The sequence below is a fragment of the Macaca fascicularis genome, chromosome 20 (genome assembly GCF_037993035.2).
Source record: "Macaca fascicularis isolate 582-1 chromosome 20, T2T-MFA8v1.1".
Taxonomy (NCBI): Eukaryota; Metazoa; Chordata; class Mammalia; order Primates; family Cercopithecidae; genus Macaca; species Macaca fascicularis.
The window spans coordinates 67,964,436-67,988,163 of record NC_088394.1 but is presented as its reverse complement, the minus strand read 5'-3'; the positions used below and the strand labels follow the sequence as shown (position 1 = coordinate 67,988,163).

The 23,728-nt window shown below is 36.4% G+C and overlaps 1 protein-coding gene and 1 pseudogene across 1 annotated transcript in view; one reads left to right on the top strand and one right to left on the bottom strand.

The window, feature by feature from the left end:
* Positions 1–23,728, bottom strand: part of PMFBP1 (polyamine modulated factor 1 binding protein 1) — a 532,821-nt gene that overhangs the window by 254,840 nt on the left and 254,253 nt on the right. Inside the window, exon 8 of the mRNA XM_074027855.1 lies at positions 7,936–8,005. The gene's annotated coding sequence lies outside the window, so the exon portion shown is untranslated. The remainder of the gene's footprint in view (positions 1–7,935; positions 8,006–23,728) is intronic.
* LOC123570764 (U6 spliceosomal RNA) lies at positions 15,939–16,051 on the top strand (annotated as a pseudogene).

Here is a 23,728-nt window from a genome sequence, read left to right as displayed (position 1 = left end):
ATTCTTAATTTACTGTATGTATGAACATATACAGTTTTTGTAATCAAATCAATATGGTATCAGCATGAGATAAGATAGATTATATGACAGAAAATTCAGAAATAGATTGTAATATATGTGAGAATTCAGCATGTGAAAAAATTGGTAGCTCAGCTTTGTGGGGAAAGTAAAGTATAATTGACTTAAGCAATAGTGCTTGCATTCATAGTTAATATATGGATCCATGAACATAAAGAAAAATTCAGAAGAATGCATAAGTTTGTTAATGCAAATTGTCTAGAGGGTGGGTGTGGGACATAAGGCAGGAATTGGGGTAGAAAGGACAAAAAGAAAAATAATAAATTGTAAAGCAAACTTAGAATGTATGATGTATACCATGAAAGTAAATTTATATTTTAGTGTGATGTGTGTAAGCATATATAGAGAAATGGATGCGGGCAAGGAGAGAGATCTGTTGATGTCTAAGAATATGCACAATCTATCAGTGAAGAAAACAAGTTGAAGAGTACATGTACAATTTGATTCTGAGTGGATAAAAAGACACCAACGCACTGTATTGGTCAGGGTTTGATCAGAGAAGTAGGAATTCAAGGAGTCATATAGAATAAGGAATTTATTATAGAGCCTTGACCTTATGCAATGGTGGAAGGTAGTTAAACAGCTTCTGTATAGCCGTTGCTTTAGCACTGGGTATTAGGCCTAACGTCTCCAGGGCAGGCAGCTGGGAAGGAAAGATGGACAGGAAATGACATGCCATTCCAAGGACATATTAGAACCCATAAGGTCAAGTGGGAACCTAGGTAGCTCTTTTATTTCCTTCAAACCTCCAGCTTTTATGATGTGGGTGTCCTGCAGGAGAAGCTGATGCCCTTGGTCATGGAGCAGAACCTGAATAGGAGTAGGAGAAGCTGGAAGAGGAAATCCTGTGGCAGCTGGAGAATCTGTGGGCCCAGATGCAACCTGATGCCAACCAGGTGAGCCAGCACATCCGCAATGTGTGTAAGCTTCTACAACACCTGAACTTATTTCAACCTTCCCAATCTAATCATACCTGGTGCTTTATTTTACCTTTCAAATCTCAGGCAAATTTGTTTTGTGGCCAATCCTAGCCCAGAACCATTCCGGGAAGGGAATTCTGGAGAGAGAAATTCTGGGAAACATAGCTATCACATACACACATGCAAATAAATGAGACCCCTATGTAAGTGTATGCATACCTTTATGTTGGTATGGATAAAAAGAAATGCAAAGAAGGATACACCCCAACTGTGAAGCCTGGTTTCATTAGGAGGAGATGGTAGTGGAGGGATATGACCAGGGTTATGAATAAAAAGGTAGATGATCAGTCTTGCCAGGATACAACTTGTTATTTTATTGTTTCCATTTGTTATAAGCAATTACTATTTTAGTAATTTAAAAATATTGAATGAATTAAAAATACCAAAAACCAAAATGAATTCACACAGGCCTTCAATTCTTTCTGATTTTTTATCATATTATAGTTGTTCTTGTGCTCACATCCCATCTCTGCCAGTTACTACTTGTGTGACTTCGAACAAGTTATTTAATTTCTCTACTGGACACAGTAATAAGAATGATAACACCTGGCTTGTACAGTTACTGTATAAATTAAATTAGATGCACAAAATGCCTAGAATTGTGCTTTGCAAACAGTAAGTGCTCAATAACATTAGTCATCACTATCATTATTAATATATGTAAGTGGAAATCACTCTCCTCCTTCTCATACCCTATCAACTCAATTCTGTCCTTTAAAATCAAGAAGAAAAGGAGAAGGAAAAGAAAGGAATCTGATTTAAACAGAGATGCCCCAAAAGGTTGTCACTAGCCCATGGGTCAGTGAGTTGTAACCCTAGGTAGTCATTAAAAGGATGTCGATGACAAATAGATGCAAGGTCAAGCAATGTAATGATTACCCAGAAAAAGCCTGGGAGTGAGACAGTCAATTTAGCTGTGTGAGTGTGTTTGTGAAGGTGTGCATGTGTGTTCTCATGTGTTAGCACAAATAAGTTTGTGTATAAATTGCAAGTAAACAATACAAGAACTGAGAATAAATGCACATTAGGAAAGGTTTATAAATGCCTGCAAATGTGAGGTCAGTGTACCATATATAATCTTACATATTGTGATCCACATATATGAGTTAAAAGAAGGGACTGCCAGAATACTCATTTACACACCCTGAGTCCTGCAATTTATTTCACTCTATTTGATGCTGGCAGGGAAGCATTTATTTATTTAAAATTACTCAGAATACAGCACAAAGAGCTATTTTGTAGGTATAAACTGTTCTGTAGGCATGAAATGTGTCTAAGCTGGGAAAAAAAAAAAATCCCCCTCCTGTACTTTGACATATCGTGACCACAGTGAAGGCAACATGAGGCTTCTTTTGTTTCTAGATGCTGCAGGAGGAAATGAAACAATGGGGCAGGAACATGGTTTTTAATCTTTTTTTTCTATGGGGGCACACGTGGCTGACTAATGTTCCCTATCACAATGCTCTTCTAAACCCAATTTCCAGCATACTGGCCATTACTTCATCTCATTCACTGCCACCCAAGAGAGCATTTCAGGATACAAATGAGTGAGACTGACATTGGAAGAGGATAACCTTGGAGACATTCTATTTTTTAATTAAAAATGTAATACATGAGTATATTCTCATTGTAAAAGACTGAAATAGGAAAATATATAGAATACACTCCTGTACCAGCTCCTCTACACCCAAACTCCTACTCTCCACAGAGAAGTTAATAAATTATTAAAAATTTGGTGTGCATCTTAAATTTGCACTTCCATTTATTTATATGTATGCATGTGTTTATATATCTAAAAACAAATGTGTGTATAAATATGCATATGCATGCATAGTATGTTTTTTCCATAAATAAAATTATAGTTTAGATGTTTTCTGGTGACTTAATTTCCACTTAACATTACAACATAAGATATCTTTCCATATAAGTACATACAGCCCATCTTATTTTTATAACATCTGCATAGTATTGTATCACATAAATATACAATATTTAAATTCAACCTCTTCCAAATTGGTGGATATTTAGGCTGTTTCTTTTTTATTATCAAAATAACATTACACAAAACATACTTGCTTATCTTTGTACATGTCTCCTTGTGTACGAATGTTTTAATTTTTACTTAATTTGTTTAGAGACAAGGTCTTACTCTGTCACCCAGGCTAGAGTGCAATGGTGCAATCATAGCTCACCGTAATGTGGAACTCCTGGGCTCAAGCAATACTAACACCTAGCCTCCTGAGAAGATAGGACTACAGGTATGCACTATCTTGCTCAGCTAATTAAAAAATTTTTTTTTGTAGAGCTAGAGGTCTCACTCTGTTGCCCAGGTTGGTCTCAAACTCCTGGCCTCAAGCAATCCTCCCACCTAGGCCTCCCAAAATGCTGGGATTACAGAGGGGAGCCACTGTGCCCAGACCAAATATATTTGTTAAGAAAAGATACCTAGTAGCCGCATTGCTGGATCACATTTTAGTTCTTTTAGCATTTAATTCAATGCAAAATGTGCTGAAAATTTGTACCAATTTATACTCTTACCAGTGGCATATTTTTTTATTCTTTCAAAAAATGTTTTTTCAGCAGCTACTTACCTACCTACTACCTATTTAACATGGTGGAAGAAAATAAAGCAGGTTGAGAGGTATTGGAAGTAACGGGGTGGGTTGCATATTTAAATTAGGTGGTACAAGTATTATACTTGTAACAAATTATACCAAAAAAAGCTTGGAGGAAGTATTGGAGTTAGCCACCCCACTATCTGAGGGAAGAGGATTCAAGGTAGAGGAAACAGCAAGTCAAAGTATATAAGGGTGGAGAGAGAGCTAGTGTGTACTAGCAAGATGGCTAGTGTGGCAAGACGGGAGTGAACAAGGGTGAAAATGGAATAGATAGGTAATGGGTGTATGAGAGTGTACTTGTTTCCTCAGGTTCTTGCTAATACTGAGAATTATCAATCTAAAGTACTGGCCAATCAACTGGCAAATCTCACTCCTTTTTTTCAATTTGCTTTCTGTCTGATTACTAATGAGATGAAGAATATTTTTACATGAGTCTTGAACATTTTATTTCTTATTTAATATTATTCTGTATTTGTCTCTATCTTTTTATCATTTTTGATTGAATTTTTCTCTACTGATTTTTAGGACCTCTTCACATGTTGTGGTTATGAACACTTTTTCAGTTATACATGTTGCAAATATCTTCTCCCACCTTATGTTACCATTTGTGAAATCCAACCTATACATTTCTTCACTTATGACTTCTGGGTATTGTTTTTAACTTAAGAAGGTCCTCCCTACTATAAAATAGAGAAATATTCCTCTCTTCTCTTCTGATAGTTTTGTAAATTTTTTGTCTTTAGGTTTATCTCTGTAATCAATTTGGAATTTATATTCGTGAACATTATAGTTAGGGTCTAACCATATACATAATATTTGTATATATATCATTTCTTACCCATTTTGCTGATTTCAAATATACCACATATTATATTAAAATTTTATATATATTAATGTTTCTGAATCATCTATTTTTCTATTTTGCTGTTCATACCATGCTGTTTCAATTATTAAAGCTTTATAATATATTTATATTTCTGATATGGATCTCCTCATTATCTTTTAAAAAGTATTCCTGGATATCCTATTTTGGATGAATCTGAAAATTAGATTATCAGGTTCCACTTTATGGGATTTTGTTTAAATGTGTAGATTAAGTTGAGGAGAATTAATACCGGTGAAATATTGAGTGTTTCCATCTAGGGAATAGATAGAGTATCTTTCCATTTATTTAGATTACCTTTTATACATTTTGGTAAATTTTTATAGTCTTGCGTAATTCTTGTTAGGTTTATTCTTAGGCATTTAATGCTTTTTGTTGCTGTTTATGAATGGGCTATATTACATTTCATTTTCTGCTGTTATTACCTTTAGTGGACAAATTCAGCAAAAGAATCCCTGCAGTAAATATAAGGGTAGTTTTACTCTGATTGTAGTCATTTAATAATCTATTGCTAGTTACAGAGCATCTGAATTGATTCCTTCATCAGAATGATCTCTGGGATATGACATATCAAAGTGATTACCTTTAGCCTTTGCTTTGGGACATTTTTTTTACTTGGAGAGGAGGCAATTAGGCCAAGCCCTGAGGCTCACATATGTTCAATCATCCTGGAATTTGAGAAGAACAAAGAAACCTCTGATATTTTATTTTGACTTCCTTTTGTTTCAAGTCTTTATTTTATACAACTAAAGATTTTTAAATTACGCAACATTTATACACATAGAAAAACACATTAACAGCTAGGTGTTAATTGTTTGCCACAGTTGATTTGGAACACTTCGCTATTGTTTTTGTTAGCTTTAAGGAAATAAAACGTTACAAATAAAGCTAAGACGCCCCTACCGCATCTCATTCCCTTCCCATTCCCTCTGATATTGGTGTTTCATTCTCTTGAACATTTTCTATATTTTTATGTGTACCTTTAAGTCATATTTATTAAGCTGTATGTTTTAAACATCTATACAGTTGGTATTACTATGCCTGTAGCCTTTTGTAACTTGATATTGTGGGCTTTTGAAATTCATCTCTGTTGACAAGGACAGTCCCTTGAAGTTATTCTTGATAACTTTGTTTATAGCTAACTTGTCAAACTTAGCCAGCCTCATCACATGGCTATACCTGGTGGCCAGGGAAACTGAGAAATGTAATTTTTATTCCAGGTGTCAGGAGCCTGGCTTTAAAAACAGGATTCATCATATAACTGAGGAAGAACAGGGAAACACATAGTGGAGTACAGCTAGCCATCTCTGCCAAATACTTTTAATTATAATGTTTATTGTAGATTTCTAGCATAAACCTTTATTGGATAAAGGTGTTTGTTTTTTCCTTTTCTCAGTTTACTAAAAGATTTTTAAAACTGCATTCAATTAGAAATAAGTGTTATCAAACTGTTCTTTGGCATCTTTTAAGAAGACTGTCTGGTTTTCTACTTTAGTCTGGCGATGTAATATATTAAATTAATAGATTTCCTAATGTTAAACTATCCTTGCATTCCAGAAACAAAATTTTAATCAATCAAGATCTTAAATCTCATATCAGCTAGAAACACATTATTTTCTTTCAAAACAGCACTTAATTTGCTAATATTTAGAATTTAAACATGTTCATAAATTGGCTTATTCTGTTGTTCCTTATTATTTGTATGAATTTATAAACAAGATTATGATAGCCATATACAGCCAACGGGGAAGGTTTCTATCTTTTTCTATTCTGGAAAATTTATATATCCTAGGAATTATCTCTTTAGGTTTTAAAATAGTTTACCCACAATACCATCTAGTCTCAAGGCTTTTTAAGGATTACATCTTTGACTATTTGAAAAATTTCTTCCATGATAGTATTCTGCTTCTTCTTGAGTCAATGTTTATAATTTACATTTTCTAGAAAAATCAACCTTATACTCTAGATTTCCAAATTTGTTGGCATTAATGCATACTTAGCTTTCTTTTACACTTGGAAAAAACTCTTTGTCTGCATTTATGTCTGCTGCCTTAAGTTGTTTATTAGTGACTCTGTTTTCCTTTGTCAGAATTGCCAGAATTTTCACAATTAGGTTGGACTTTTAAAGAACTAGCTAATAGTCATTAAGTCAATTAGGTTGGACTTTTAAAGAAGTAGCTAATAGTCATAGTTTACAATAAAAGAGGCACTGAAAAAGCTAATAGTCATTAGCTAGTTCTTTCAGGCTTTTTGTTAGCTATCAGTTAGTTCTTTCTATTAGCTATTCTAATGGCTATTAGCTAGTTCTTTCAGGCTTTTTGTTTACTTCACTATTTTCTGCTACTTTCTAAATTATCTCCACCCAAATTGTGTTTATTTTGTTTTGCTTCAAAATTCTTGCATTATGTGTTTAGGTCATTATTGCAGACATGGTTTATTAGCTATCCATTTCTGACCTCCTTCTCCCTTGCCCACTTCCAACCATAGAGGTGGAAATAGCTAGATACTCAATTTCCCAGATATTCTTGGAGTTAGGTATGGTCATGTGTTCCAGATATAAGGAGGAGGTGTTCTAGAGGCATATGAGAAAATATTTTTTTTTACTGTCACTAATGCAGAAAAACACACAAGAACATGATTTTTCTCTAGCCAGTGGAAGGAAAAAGTATGGAGAAGGCACACCTGATTTCTCAAAAGACCAGCCCAGAAGTGGTATATATCCTGCCAACTCATACTGGAGAAAACCTACTCATGTGGTTGTAATTAACTGGGAAGAAGGCTGGGAAATGTAACTAGCCATGTCATTGGCTATAATCCTTTTGCTGTGAAAGAAAAGAAAAGATCTGAAAGTTTTTTAGCATATTACTTGCAATTCTTCTCACATTCAATGATACTGCAGTTAAGAACTTAAGTTACTCATGAAAGCACAGGCTTGGAAGTTGTTCTATAATCCTTTAGGGGTTTATAGGAAAAAACTGAGTTTTGAAAATATTCATCCAAATATTAGGTGACACCTGCCACCTGCAATCTTACCTGACAAAATGCTAAAATTTGAGCTACAAAAACTAGTCTTGGGTAAATAGGGACAGAAAGTCTGAACAATCAACTTGAAGTAATAATGCTACCTTTATTTCTGTAAGGGAAGATGATCACACGCACATACTGGCATGTAACTGAATAGGTTTTCAATTCACTGTGAAACTATATGTAACTCAAACCAAATTAATACAGTCTCAAGGTGGCTTTGTCAGTGTCATACAATTGTACCAATTGTATCCATTAGCACTAGCAAAAAATTAACGATAAGTGTATGTACAAGAAGCAATATTCTGCTATGCATTCAGAAATATTAAAATAATAGAAAAAGGAATACTACCTTTTAACTTGAAATGTCAGCATCATTGTCTTCATCAAATATTTTCCAAATCCATCAGGTGCTTTAAAATCTGTTATAGAAATAAACAAAAGAAGACATAGTCTTTTTTCTCAGGGGCTTTCAGATTAAGACAGAGGTAACATGGACATACTTATAGTAAATAAAATACATACTGTGATAACCAGTATGTGTTTAAGTATCTTTCCCTTCTCTGTTTTATTATTGTTAGCCTGTGAGTGGGTTGAGTGGAAGGAGTGGCTGGATTCAGCAGAATGAAAGAAATATAAGAACATACAGAGGCATCATGAAAAGGAGGACAGAATAGAGATTTAGTAGAGATGGCATTATAAAAAAGACAATAGCTGGGCGTGGTGGCGGGTGCCTGTAGTCCCAGCTACTCAGGAGGCTGAGGCAGGATAATCGCTTGAACCCAGGAGGCAGAAGTTGCAGTGAGCCGAGATTGCACCACAGCACTCCAGCCTGGGTGACAGAGTGAGACTCTGTCTCAAAAAACAAACAAACAAACAAACAAAGATGATTGTCATAGTATGTCTAGCTGAAATGAGCCTTGTATAGTGAAACCCTCCAACTTGTAGATGAGGAAACAGGCCCAGAGAGGTGCAGTGACATGCTCAAGGTTAACCAGAGAGTTTGTAGCACAGCCAGGACTAGAACTAGCTCTTCTAATTCTGTTCTGATGTCTGTTTTACTGTCACACATGGCTTATCCTAGCTGTTTCCAAGAAGCAACTGGTAATTCCCCACTTATTCACACTAGCTTTACAAGACCCCTGACACCCTACTCCAGCTTTACAAAAGAAATACATTAGCCATCATCTGGGGACAATACCCAATGCTTTGAGGGCTCTCCCCTCACAGTCTTACTCAAAGATCCATCTCTGTCTTTCTTTTTTAAAACCCTCTTGGCAGAGTTCAGGTCCCCTTCTTTGCTGGAGGCTTTGAGAATAACTCACAGTAGGGCTGGCTTAAAACCTTGTCTCTCTTGATATCATTTTTATGGAAGAAAAAACCACATTCCCAGTTTCAAATAATAAAATTAACCTTTTAGCAAAAAAAGCCAAACCCTGGGGAACTTCCTGTGAATTTATCTCAATATGTATTTTTTGCTATTCTGAAGAGAAATTACATGCTGCATAAATCTGAAACTCTGGCCTATAGTATACAGAATCAACTATAATTTATACAACTCGCCATAGGACCTGGTGAAAACTGAACTCTTCCATTACTGTAGCAGACCTCACTCATAATTCCACTCCACATTAAAGAGAATGGAGCAGTTTCTCATCTGGAAAATGTGCAGAGTACAGTATATGAGAAAAGAATGTTTACAATAAAAGAGGCACTGGTAACAGTGTCCTGATGCTACAGTTCTTTGCTGAAATGTAATTTTTGTTCAGGTGGCTCCTCTAAAAGAAAATGGAGAACTTGGATACCAAGTTTAAGCACACACAAAAAATTCAAATGAGCCCTATACCAAACATAGCACTTTCAAACATCATCTCTGGGCATTTTCACCAGAATATTCCATGTTCAAAAATATTTCTGAAATGTGTGCATGTGCACAACACCCTGCTATGATGAATATAAAAAAGTAGAATAATAGCAATATAGGGACAATTGGGAGGCAGAGGCTGTGTTGTAGGAATTCAGAATTTAAAAAAAGGAGACTATGGAATAAGAAAGGTTTCATGAAGGAAGTACAACTTATGCCAAGGAAGGATAGGTTAGATTTGTGCATATGGAGAGGAGTAAGAAGCAGAGTTGATACTCAGTTGGATGTTTTGGTACAGTGGCACTGGCTGCTGTGGGGAGCATCTGTTCTGTGCAAGTGGTGCATCCATTCTGAATGGCTGCTGTACCTGTTCTGAAAATCACTCCGGGGGCATTCCTGGACACAGGTATAGAGCAGCTATTGGGAAGTCAGGGAGGCCCTTCAACTTGTGCAGGCCATCAAAAAGTAACAATCAAATTGATCAGAAATATTTACATCTAATTGTTGTTGCACTTCAGATAAGTCACATATTCTGTGCACACATTTCTTCTAAGATTATACAATTACTGTCTCAGTCATATTGACATGAGTCTTAAACTTCATTATAGCATAGCCATAAGTATCAAACTGAGAAAACCCACTCAGTGGCTATAGATGATGATGATTATTCTTTACCAGAATGAGAATTGTACTGTCTGATCCAATTTCAATCCCTTCTCCTACAAACTTTAAAGCAATCTCATCCAGAAATAGCAGAGCTGGTCAGTCTTCTCTAGCAGGTACTTCTGCTGTTTCACCTTTTCAGGTAAGTAGCCTCAGGGACATGGAATCAATTTTCAACAGTGATTTGCTACAATATTGAATACACATCTCAATACCCTCATAGATAGAAGAGGAGGGTGTGATTCATCAACACTTTCCTTTAGGTCAGCAAACACTCAAGGAACAATTAGACTGTTTATAAAGCCTTGGTACCTGGCATAGTGCAAAGTCAATTTAAAAAATATATTGAATATGTGAGCTTTTCCAAATTGTCATCAACTGTTATGACAAGCTATTAAAGAAGCTATTGTAGAGGACTGAAGCAGCAGCTGATTTCAAAACAGTAAATCAAGTCTTGGTCAAGAGCACTGATGAAAAGAGAACAGGATTCTTGCTGTGTTTATGAGTGGCTCAAGACAGCTTTAATACACATCAATCACAGGTAGGCAGCGTGCTCTGGTCCGTGCCCCCGACTCTCAGTGTGACCTTTTGTGAGTCACCAGACGGCTTTCAGGCTCGGTTACTCAGCTGAAAACAAAGCTAAGGAGCAGAAACCTCAATGAAAAACAGGCACTGCATCACTAATGAGATTTCCTGGGGAAATAAATTCCTCACCTCTACAACCACCTCTCCCGACAGCCCCCACTCTAGACTGCCACGTCCCACACATTCAAGAGAAGGTGAACAAAGTGAAGTGTTTGAGGCATGTGGTTGTGCTATCCTCTCAGCTTCAGAAGCATTTATCAGGAAGAATTCACTGTCTCACTGAAAATAGGAAAGCCGTGGAAAAAGAAATGGTCACACTATCTTGCTTTAGAAATTAGAGCACTAGCTTTGGGTTCAAAACTTCTCAATCTGCCATGGTTTGTTTAGAGACTTGGGAGAGCTAGCCAATGAATCTCTCCCCCTTTCAATTGGTTCTAAACAGTTTACAGCTGTATAACCAGTACTTTGAAATATTTCCACTCCCTCTAGGCAAAAGCATTTGTTATTGTGAAACTTTCTGCTAAAATCATAAGATCGGAGTTGCACGAAAGTATAACAGCTTCTTAGGAGGGTGGTAAAACGGGGCTGGGGATTGCGGCCTGGATTAGGAAATGCCACCAATTTCTTCAACGTCCATAGCTTCATGGTGCAGCAGGCTACCTGCGGAAGAAGGAAGCTCTGAAGGATGTGGCCGACAGAACCAATGGCCCTGGAAAATGAGGCAGCACTTCTTTTTGCTTTTAAAATTGTTGGCCCCTTAGGGATTGCACTAACCCCCTAGGCCTCTATCTGGCACAGAGGGGTCTCCTTTCTGATCTAGGCCCCTTGGAAAGGTTCCACATGACTGAACCCCACTGAATCAGTCAGTCAATTTAGTGGCTCATAAGAAAAGCTGACGATATCATGGCTCCAAGGCAGGCTGCCACCCTAGAGCCTCAATCGTAACTAATGGGGGTTTAAAAGGGAGATCAGAAAATATCATGCAGATAAAATACAGAGATAGAAGGAAAGACCATAACCTCAATCTGCAAAATGTGATAGCTTTGTCAAAATAAAAGCCAAAGCTAAACTCTCCTGCTGCTGCACACCTCCCAGCTCGCGGGAACTGTTCACGCAGAGAGGCATTTTCTATTAGAGCAAACTCGGAAGGCAGCAGGGAGAAACTCAGCCATAATATCTGCACAACAGCCCCTCCATGCAAACACCATTCCAGTAATGGGAAATTTTAATGATTTAAAGCAGCAAGGTCACACAATATGTCCAGGCAGCCCTTGGAAAGACACTGCCTTGGCAGATATTACAGAGGAGAGCTCAGAATTGCTCTTGGTTCATTAGGCTTTGCCTGAAGGTTTTTTCTTCCACTATTAACTACAAACAAGGCTGAGGTTCTTATTACTCAGTTCCTTGTATGCAATGCAAAGAGGTGAAGGGCAGGGTTTGTAAATATGGAAAGGCAGACAGCTTAGACATGTTTTTACAATACTTGAAATATTCTGAGTCACCTTAAATATGAAAATTGCAAAAGCCTTATCAATGTTGCAGTATTTTTTTCTAACAGAACTTTTTATCTACTCGTGTACAGATAAAGGTACTATATGCACATAAATATACACACATGGGGTGGATTGATTCCCTCCCCTCCATACAGCACCACCACATCTTCTTACGGTTTGCCTCCTTCTCCCAGCTTTATGACCCCATTGAGATGGCTCTTACTGTTTTCTTCCTCGTTACATTTTGATATTTCAAAGCATGGCCTGGATCTCACTCCCATCTCCCCACTCCACATTATTAATGAATTGGAAAGCAGACATCATTAGTTTTCGGAGACCATTTCTTTTAAAATTTACAGACCCCTTCATCTGAATCCCCAGAGACAGTCTGCTGTTCTCATCTTAGAATCTTATTAGCATCATATCTTCTGTATCCTGCCATGCAAACTGCATGGCTATGCACTTTCTAGCACTTGACCCTTTTGCGGACAGAATTAATTCACTCTTTGAAGATGCAGCAGCATGCTGTTGTGCTTGTTAAAGAAAGAAAAGCCAAGCAAGGATATGGCAAAGCAAGCAAAGAAATTCTCAGTTTAAAAGCAAGCTCTTGTAAGGCAAGTTAGGTGAAGACTGGGCAGCAGAAACAAATAGCCAGTAACTATTGATGGAAACAGGCAAATTAGCTGATTAGCAGGAATCATTGGGAATTTCTGCATCCAACCACTAATGAGCATTGGGGCAAGCTCCTGATATGGACTAGATTGCAGGGCTTACTTTGTACTAGAGCCTTTTGTTCTCAGAAGGCTTAGAAGACAATTCAAACAACTAATTCTGATTTCATCAACTACATGATCTATTTCCTGAAATGTTTCAGACTCATTTACTCGCTACTCACTGTGTGCCAGGTAGTGTTCTAGATGAAGGAGACACAGCAGTGAGTAGTAAAACGTCCTTTCATTCACAAAGCTTTCTTTCTAGTGAATAATTAAAAAAATAAAAAGTAAACAGTTAATTAAAAATAGAACTTCAGGTAGCTATAAGTGCTATGAAGGAAAATTAAGCCATGTAAAAGAGTAGAGATTATTAAAGGGAATTATTTGAAACAGGGTGATCTATTACTTAGGAACTGACATTCAAACTGGGGCATTAATGATGTAAAATAACAAGCCCTGTGAAGATCTGGGGGATGAATGTTTCACATAGAATGTAAAGGCTTTGAGACCAGAACAAGTTTGGCATATTCAAAAATTTTAAATACAGCCAATGTGTCTGGAGTAAAGTAACATGGGAGAGAGTGGTGGGGGAAACAGGCAGTACCCCAGTACCCAAGAGAAGTAGATACTTAAAGGCCATGATAAGGAGTGTGAATTTTATTCTAGCCATGAGGAAAGCAATCAAAACGTACCTTACAATTTTGCCTAAAGTGTACCTTACAATCAGACTAAACTGAAGGGTGGGATGGGGTAGCAGAAAGAAAGCAAGAAAACCACATAAGAAGTTATCACAGAAATCTGAGCAAGAGATGATTATGGATTATGGTACCTTAGACTAAAATGGCAACAGTGGAGGTGGTAAGAAGTAGAGGGATTCAGGATATATTTAGAAGATAGAGCTTTGCAGTCTGTAGAGGAATCAGATGAGAGAGTGAATAGTAAGCCTTTAACTGAATGGCAGAAGACAGAAGAGGGAGCAAATTGAAAATGAAATAAAAAGCTTCAGTTTGACCAGGTTAAATTTGAGATGACCATTAAACATCCAAGTGTAGACAGAGTGAGGCTCACAGGAAGTCTGGAATGAAGATAAACATATATTTTGTTATCATAAGCTTATAGATACCATTTCAAGCCATGTAACTGGATGGTATCGCTGTAAGAGTGAGTTTAGACAGATAAAAGGCCTAAGGATTGCTTTGGGGTACTCCAGAAAGTAGAGGCCAGGAAGAGGAAAAAGAGGCATCAAAGAAGACAGAAAAGGAGTGACCTGTGTTACAGGAGAGTAACCAGAAACTACCATAAACAACAAAAACAGAGATTTGAAAAAGAAGGGAGTAATGAGCTGTAAAAAATGCCACCAAACTTTGAGTAAAATAAGAACTGAGAATTGGTTATTTGATTTGGCTGGATGAAAGTCACTGGCCACCTTGACCATAGAGTTCCATTGGATTAACAAGAACAAAAGCTTGATTGGAGGACAAAGTGGGAAATGGTGGTGAATAAAATGGAGTCAGCAAGTATAGACAACTCTATTGATGAGTTACAAAGAAGAGCAGAGAAATGGGGTGTTAGTTGGAGGATTCTATTTAGATAAAGGCTTTGTTTACATTGGGAGCAACCATAGCATGTTTGTGTACCATTAAGAACAATTATAATAGAAAAGGAAAAGGATGATGTGTAAGAGAGTATATAATTGCAGGGACCAAGGCTTTGAGGAAGAGATGGAATCCAATTCCCAAGTCAAGGCACTGGCCTTAGGAGCAGGGACATGCCATTCATTGTAATTGCAGGGAAGGCAGAGATGATAGGTGGTAGATTTGGTTGTGGGAGGAATAGGTTCTCTTTTGATGGTTTCTAATTTCTCAATGAAATAAGACATTAAGTTATCAACTAAGACTGAGTAATACCAAGGATGTTTAAGATTTGTAGTAAAAATTTTAAATGAGACCAGTCAGTGTGATTGTATGTTTTCCTTAACCACATTTAGCTGTTCACGTAAGGATGAGAGTAGGTGAGATGTTGGATTTATCAGCTTTAGGGTTAACAGCACATATAAGGGAAAGAGGCACAAGGGGATATACATCAGGTTAATTATAGTGATGGACCATGGGATTCATTATTGGTGACATAAGAAATGATGATATGAGGAAGGAAATATGAAGTTGAATCAGTTGATGGGTAGGTACAATGTGGCTGAAGAATTGTTGGCAAATGAATTCTGAACTTTGAGTGAGCTAGAAACACTTTTAAATGGGATTCTTAAATCTAGATTTTGGATGTGGTGTGGTGGGTATCTGAGAACGGATAGAGGAAAAGATGAGTGGAAGTAAGGAGGTAAAAGAATCAGGCAGATGCTGAAGTCACCAAGAATGTTGAGAAGTGTGATGGTGGAGAAGAATAGGATCGATCAAATGCTGACTACATAAATTGCTCAACCAGGAGATTGAACAAATGACCACAACAAAGGAGACACAGCAGGTACCATAATCTATTGGCATCTGATTCAAAGGATTTGGTTTTTGAGAGAAGAAGGAGGAGAAAGGGCCTGAACAGGGCAGTGAGGCAGAAGGAAGGCATCTATCCCACATAAATATCCTGAAGATATGTTAGAAGAGGCAGCCACCACTTTTAACAGAGCAGAACGAGAAGCAGGGTGCTAAGGGATAAGCAGGTTTGGGTTAGAACAAGAAGTTGAAAGGAACATTTTTGACATGAGATTAATAATAGAGGAGTTTTTTTTTTTTTTTCCTAATGACAGACCATGAGTTCCAGAGAATATAGGAAAAGGATTTGGGAGAATAAGAAGAGATGAGAAACTGGGTCAGATTTGGAGATGTACCGAACCACAGAGGGATAAGCACACAGGTCTGATGATGACCTTAGAGCTGCACTGTCCAATATGATAGTCACTAGCAAATATGTGCCTATTGAGCCCTTTAAATGTATCTGACCCAAATTAAGAGGTACTCTAAAACATATATTGGATTTTGAAGGCAGTACAAAAAAGAATGTAAAGTTTCTTATTAATAATTTGTCAGTGCTTGCTTCAGCAGCACATATGCTAAAATTGGAAGAACACAGAGATTCGTATGATTAGCATGGCCCCTGTGCAAGGATGACACACAAATTTGTGAAGAATTCCATATTTTTTGCTATTATTAAAAAGTCAAAAAATAACAGATGCTGGCAAGGTTGTGGAGAAAAAGGAATGCTTTTACACTGTTGGTAGGAGTGTAAATTAGTTCAACCATTGTGGAAGACAGTGTGGTGATTCTTCGAAGACCTAAAGACTACTGTTTGATCCAGCAATCCCATTACTGGGTATATACCCAAAGGATTACAAATTGTTCTATTATAAAGACTCATGAACGTGTATGTTCATTGCAGCACTATTCACAGTAGCAAACACAAGGAATCAACCCAAATGCCCATCAATGATAGACTGGATAAAGAAAATGTGGTACATAGACACCTGGAATATTCTGCAGTCACAAAAAAGAATGACACCAGGTCCTTTGCAGGGTTGTGGATGGAGCTGGAGGCCATTATCCCTAGCAAACTAACGCACAGAAAATCAAAATATCACATGTTCTCACATATACGTGGGCGCTAAATGATGACAACACACAGACACATAGAGGGGAACAACACACACTGGGACCTACTGGACGGTAGAGGGTGGGAGGAGGGAGAGAAGCAGGAAAAATAACTAATGGGTGCTAGGCTTAATACCTGGGTGATGAAATCATCTGTACAACCAACCTCCGTGACACAAGTTGACCTACGTAACAAACCTGCATATCCGGTACATGTACCCTTGAACTTAAAATAGAAGTTAAAAAATAAATAATTTTTACATTAATTGTTTAATGTTTTTGATATTTTCACTTAAAGAAATGTTACTAAAATTGATTTCACTTTTTAAAAACTATTTTAAATGTGGCTACTAGAAAATTTTAAATTATATTTCTACTGCACAGTGTTGCCTTAGAAGCTTTTATTTCTGGTGGTGACCTAACAGGGATGTTTAGCAAGTTTGGGATTAGACCTGATAGATTTTTAGAGGAGGGTAGGCCATCAATTCCAGTTATGGTCATCTTCTTTGGAGTGATCTTTTCAATCCTTGCTTTTTCAGTATGGTTCTTAGACTAGCAGCATTGGGAGCTTCTTAAGTATGCAAAATCTCAGGTTCTGTCCTTTATCTACAGAACCAGAATCTGCATTTTAACAAGATTCCCAGGTGAGTACTATGCACATTAAACATTGAGAAGCATTGCTTGGGGCATTTTCAAGTGGTAAGGCTGATGAAGATGAGGCCAGGGAAGGGAAAGGGTACCAGAAACACCTTGCTGGGTGAGAAGTGGTCTTACCAGTGGGTAATTTCCAGTCCATAGGAGAAGCATTCAAATCTGGGAGAGCAATGAAGTGTTCAGAGCTGTACTCTCTAATATGGTAGCCATTGGCCACATGTGGCTACTTAACACTGGAAATGTGGCTGGTGTGACTTGAGATGTGCTGTAAGTGTAAGATGCACATCAGGTTTTAAAGACTTACTATGAATAAGAGAAAGTAAAATATCTCATTAATAAATTTATAATGTTGACAACATGTTGATATAATATTTGGAATATATTCAGTTAAACAAAATATATTGTTAAAATGAATTTCACCTTTTTTTAAAGGTAGCTTTTAGAAAATTTAAAATTTGTATGTGGCTTCCATTACATTTCTATTCGAGAGCACTTCTCTAGACCATACTGGAAGAGTCACGCCTCCAAGACTCTCCCATACAGACATACTGTGTAGCAGGGGTTCACAAACAATGGCCACTACCTATTTGTTTAAATAAAGTTATATTGGAACACAGCCAGGTTTATTATTTCACATCGTCTATGACTACTTTCATGCTATAACAACAGAGTTGAGTAGCTGTGACACAGAATGTATGCTCACAAAGCCTAAAATTGTTATTATCTAGCTTTTTACAGAGAAAGTTTGCTGAACCTTGCCATAGAGGGAAGATGAAGAGGCCCCATTGTTTTCTAATTCAGGATGGTTCAGGATTCACTTTCAGATTGCATACAAAGCCTTTGTTTACAGAAATGTGTGACTATATCTAGAAAAATATTCTCATAGTAGTTGAAAATCAGAATTAGAATCTTTACCTTTTATAATTGTATATTTAATTGCACTATTCTTTTATATTATTGAAAGCATAATTCTGTTTCCACTTTAAAATGCTTTTAATAGGGAATACGCTTCAGAATCTATGAGGCTTCATTTAGTAGTTTGGATTCTAATTGCAGCCAGATACTATTAAGTTTTCAATCATTTTAACTGATTTATTTTTCTTTCTTTTTTTCTTTTTTTTTTTTTTTGAGACGGAGTCTCGCTCTGTCGCCCAGCTGGAGTGCAGTGGCGCGATCTCGGCTCATTGCAAGCTCTGCCTCCCGGGTCCACGCCATTCTCCTGCCTCAGCCTCCCGAGTAGCTGGGACTACAGGCACCTGACACCACGCCGGGCCAATTTTTTTTATTTTTAGTAGAGACGGGGTTTCACCGTGTTAGCCAGGATGGTCACCATCTCCTGACCTCATGATCCGCCCGCCTCGGCCTCCCAAAGTGCTGGGATTACAGGCCCGAGCCACCACGCCCAGCTATTTTTCTTTTATTCTCCTATTGCACATTGAGTAATTACTTAATAATATGGTACCAAATGCTAAGATGCATACCAACTTTGAATATGATGAAACAGATTCAAGTTAATTTTCTGACTAGTAATTATGTGCCCCTTTATAATGTGGAAAGGAATAAACTTATTAAGATTATTATTGCTTATCATGATTGTTCTTCCATCTCCATTTCTGCTATACTTCTCTAGCTCAGGCCTTTAGTAACTCCTGTGTTTTATACCAACATACTCCCCAGATGGGTTTCCCTTTCTTAAATTTATTTTCCTCTGTAACCAATTCTCCTCGCCATTTCTAGGCTAGTATTTTTAAAACACTACTTTAATATTCAAAATTCTCTGATAAAAAATTCTCAAGACCTACAGAATTTTAAAACCCTTCTGCCAAGTTCATAAACTGACCTTAGACAATCTTGTAATCTTATTTCCCATTAATAATCTCCATTCTTCTGCATCTCCATTCTGCCATAGATACAGATCTTAATTTCTCAAACTGGTTCTCTCTTTCACTTTCTTCCAGAATAGATTTTGTTAAGGTTATTGTCTTTAGTCTAGACTGTAACAATCACTTATAACAAATCTCACAGTTATCTCTATTCTCTCACTGCTTCAATGCAGAAACCATACAGCTGCTGTAGAATTTTCCTAAATCATAAACCTAGCTAGGTCATTACTCTGCCTAAAGTTCTTCAACAGTAACTCACTGCCCTACACTTATGTTTCTTAATCTTTCTCTTTTTTTTTGTAGATCTCTGAGATTCTGAGGTCAGCCATAAAATGCATATAAGAATGAATGCACATAGTTTTTACATCTAGGTTGTAAAAAGTCACGGGTGGCCTTTGCCCTGTGGTAACGAGAAAACAAACAAAATAAAAATCATACTAATGTAGGGTACTCTTAAAGACTGGTGGGTGCAAAGTCGTTTTGATGAACTCATTTCTAGAAAAAGGAACCCTTCGAAGGTAAGCAGAAAGAAAAATCCTATAAAAGATGAAAATATTTTTTGGAGTCAAAAGGTAATCAGTCAAGCTAATAGCAATAGTGAGGGCTGACGGGGGCAGATTGAAAGTCTGGAGGAGCCCCATACATACCAATAATTTAGTTGGCATAATAATCCTTTCTCTACCCCAAATTTTGCTGAGAAAGCAACAGTGAAGGCAGGCTTAAAAGAGTGAAGAATTTGAATAATCTTTTACACTCTTAGGGTGCCTGGAACCTAGTGCCATAGAGCTCTAGTGAAGCTAAATACAAAGAATGGAAAATAGGTGAAATTATAGGCCAACCTCCTCTAAGCTCAAATACTGATAAAATAAGAGGGATTAGTTTCTCAGTGGAGGCAGCCTGGGAGATGAAGGACTGAGCTATCAGAGGTGAGATTAATTTTTATTAAGGCTGTAGCTCACTCACAGATTAACTTGACTCCTCAAAAAGTTTAAGTTCTGTCACCTCTCATTTTAGATGCCAGACGTAAGAAACAGTTTACCCTTTTGGGGGAAAACTGAAACAAAACAAAGCAAAGCATGCTTAAGTCTCCCCATGCTTTGTCTATACACAATGTTTGGCATATAAGAAAATATCATGACTCATGTAAAGAAGCAAGAAAACGTGATGCACAATCAAGAGAAAAAAGCATTCACAAACAGATTGATGCCTCAGATAGTATAATAAGCGAATCAGCACTTTGAAGTCAATATAAATATGTTCAAAAGTTTGGAGCACAAAATGGGCAGAATTTATGAACAGAAAGGTAATTTCAACAGAGAAACTGAAATTTCAAAAAGAATCAAATGAAAATTCTAGAACTAAAAATAAAATATCTGATATAAAAAACATATTGGATGTATTTAACAGCAGACTGGACACTGCAGGAGAAAGAATGAGGGAATTTGAAGATAGGCCAAGATAAATTATCCAAACCGAGGCAAATAAAAAATAAAAAAAAAAAAAAACAGCCACAATGAACAAAGCAACATATGTAATTGAAGTCCCAGAAAGGAAACAATGACAAGAAATATGGTTGATTCCTTGAGAAACAATGAAAACCAGGAAAAGATGGAATTATATTTTTTAAGTGCTAACAGAAGAAAATTGTCAATTTAGAATTTGATAGCCAGTGAAAAGAGCTTTCAAAATGGAGGCAAAATAAAAATATTTTCAGATCAACAAAAGCTGAGACAATCTATTAAGAGCAAACCTACAGTATAAGAAATGCTAAAAGAAGTTTTTCAGCTTGAAAGAAAATGATACTAAATAGAAACTCCAACCTATAGGAAGGAATGAAGAGCACTGAAAATGGTAAAAATAAATAAATAAAATAAAAAGCAGGTAAATAGAAAAGAATGCTTTTTTCTACTTCCTTTAATAGAAAAATGATTTTTGAAAGCAAAAATAATACTTTCACATATAGTTTTAAAGTACAGTAAAATATGTAACAAAATAGCACCAGGTATAGAAGGGGATAAATAAAATTATAACATTAAAGCTTATTTATTTATTTATTTTTAGACGGAGTCTCGCTCTGTTGCCAGGCTGGAGCACAGTGGCACGATCTCGGCTCACTGCAATCTCTGCTTCCCGGGTTCAAGCGATTCCCCTGCCTCAGTCTCCAGAGTAGCTGGGACTACAGGCGTACACCACTACGCCTGGCTAATTCTTTTGTATTTTAGTAGAGATGGGTTTTACCATGTTGGCCAGGATGGTGTCAATCTCCTGACCTCATGATCAGCCCACCTCGGCCTCCTAAAGTGCTGGGATTACAGACGTGAGCCACCATGCCCGGCCAACATTAAAGCTTTTAAATTTACATGTGAATTAGTATAATAACTCAAGATCAACTTTGATGAGTTAATAATGCATATTATAGTCCACACATATCCAGTAAGTAACACACTTATAAAAAAACAAACATGTGGATCAACGAAAAAATCCAAAGGGAAATTAGGAATTATTTTGAACTGGATAAAAAGGAAAGAATAACTTATCTAAACTTGTGGAATATCTCTAAAGTAGTACTTAGGAGAAAATTTATAGCATAAAATGTTTATATTAGAAAAAAATAAAGGTCTTAAACTAAGGACCTCAGACTCCTTAAGAAAAAAGAAAAAAAGTAGCAAATATGACCCAATATGAACAGAAGAAAAGAGCTGACAGCAATCAGAGCAGAATTCAATGAAGTAGGAGAAAAGAAAAACAATAGAGAAAATGAAAAGTCCAAACGCCAGTTAGTTGAAGAGATCAATAAACTTGATAAATGTATACCTAGGCTAACCAGGAAGAAAAGAGAGAAAACACAAACTACCAAAATCAGTAATGTAAAAGGGAACATCACTACACATTCCACATAAAAAGACTAGTAAGGGAACATAATTTTTAAAAACTTTATAGTCATAAATGCAACAATTGAAGTCAAATGTAAAAATTCCTGAAAAAAACACAAACTAGCAAAATTCCCTCAAGAAGAAATACAGAACTCAAAAGCCCTATTGAAGAGATCATATTTGATTTGAATGTCTTCCCCAAAGAAAACTCTAGGTTCAAATTACTTCACTGGAGAATTTTATCAAACATTTAAGTAAGCAATACTAATTCTACATAAACTTTTCAGAAAATTGAAGAGGAGAGACCACTTCCAAACTCACTCTATGAAATGAGGATTACCTTGGAAATTACAAGGATTACAAACCTGAGAAGGACATTAGAAGAAAAGAAAACTACTAACCAGTATTCCTCATGGATGTAGATGTAAATATTCAAAACAAAATTTAATCAAATTGCATCTAATAATAAATAAAAAGATGACACAAATTACCTACTGGGTCTATAGCAGAAATGCAAGGTTTGGTGCAACCAGCATGGAGTATGTAAATACAAATGCTTGTCAACTTATGATGGGGTTGTGTGCTGATAAAGTTCAACATAAGTTGAAAATAAGGCAAGTTGAAAATGCATCTAACTAACCAAGCATCATAGCTTAGCCTAGCCTATCTTAAATGTGCTCAGAACACTTACATTAGGCTGTATTATGCAAAAACATCTAACACAAAGCCTATTTTATAATAAAGTATTGAATATCTCATGTAACTTACTAAATACTGTACAAAACGTAAAAAACAGATTGTTTTTTTTACTTAGGCACTCACAGTATGGTTTCTACTGAATCACTTTTACCCAATCATAAAGTCAAAAAATTGTAAGTTAAGCCATCTTAGATCAAGGACTGTTTATATATAAAGCAAATATATAAAGAGAGAAAGAGACAAGGTTATCACAATAGTAGGGGACTTAGCCCACTTTCAATAATATATAGAACAGAAAATCAATAAGGAAACAGCTGATGTGAATAACACTATAGACCAAAAGGACCTTATAAACATTTACAGAACATTTCATCCAGGATCAACAGAATACACATTCTTCTCAAGTGCACATTGACCACTCTCTAAGAAGGTCATGTGTTGGGCTACAAGTCTTAAAAATTTTAAGACTGAAATCATATGAAGTTTCTTTTCCAGCCCCAATGGTATGATTGGAAATCAAAAACAGGAGTAACATGGAAATATTTACAAATATGTGGAAATTAAACCACACACTCACGATCAAAGGGTCAAAGAAAAAATCAAAAGGGAAATCAAAAAGTATGTTGAGACAAACAAAAATGAAACCCAACTATCAAAACTTATGGTATGCAGCAAAAACAGTTTTGAGAGGTAAGCTTATTATGATAAATGCCTACATTAAGAAAAATGAAAGATCACAATAAACAACCTATGGTTATACCCAAGAAACTAGAAAAGAAAACAAATTAGGTCTAAAGTCAGCAGAAGCAAGGAAATAACAAAGATAACAGAAGAAATAAATGAAAGAGACCAGAAAAACAATAGAATAAAAGATCAATAAAACCAAGAGCTGTTTTCTGAAACAATCATGAAATAATTTTTTTTCTGCTTATAGCAAGCTTTATGCACAACTGTCAAAAGCTGGAAGCAACCAAGACGTCTTTCAATGTGTGAATAGACACAGAAACTATGGTACATTTACAATATGGAATATTACTCGGCAACAAAAAGAAATGAGTTATTAAAGTACAAAAATACATGGAAGAGCTTTAAAAACACATTGTCAAGTGAAAGAAATCAGTC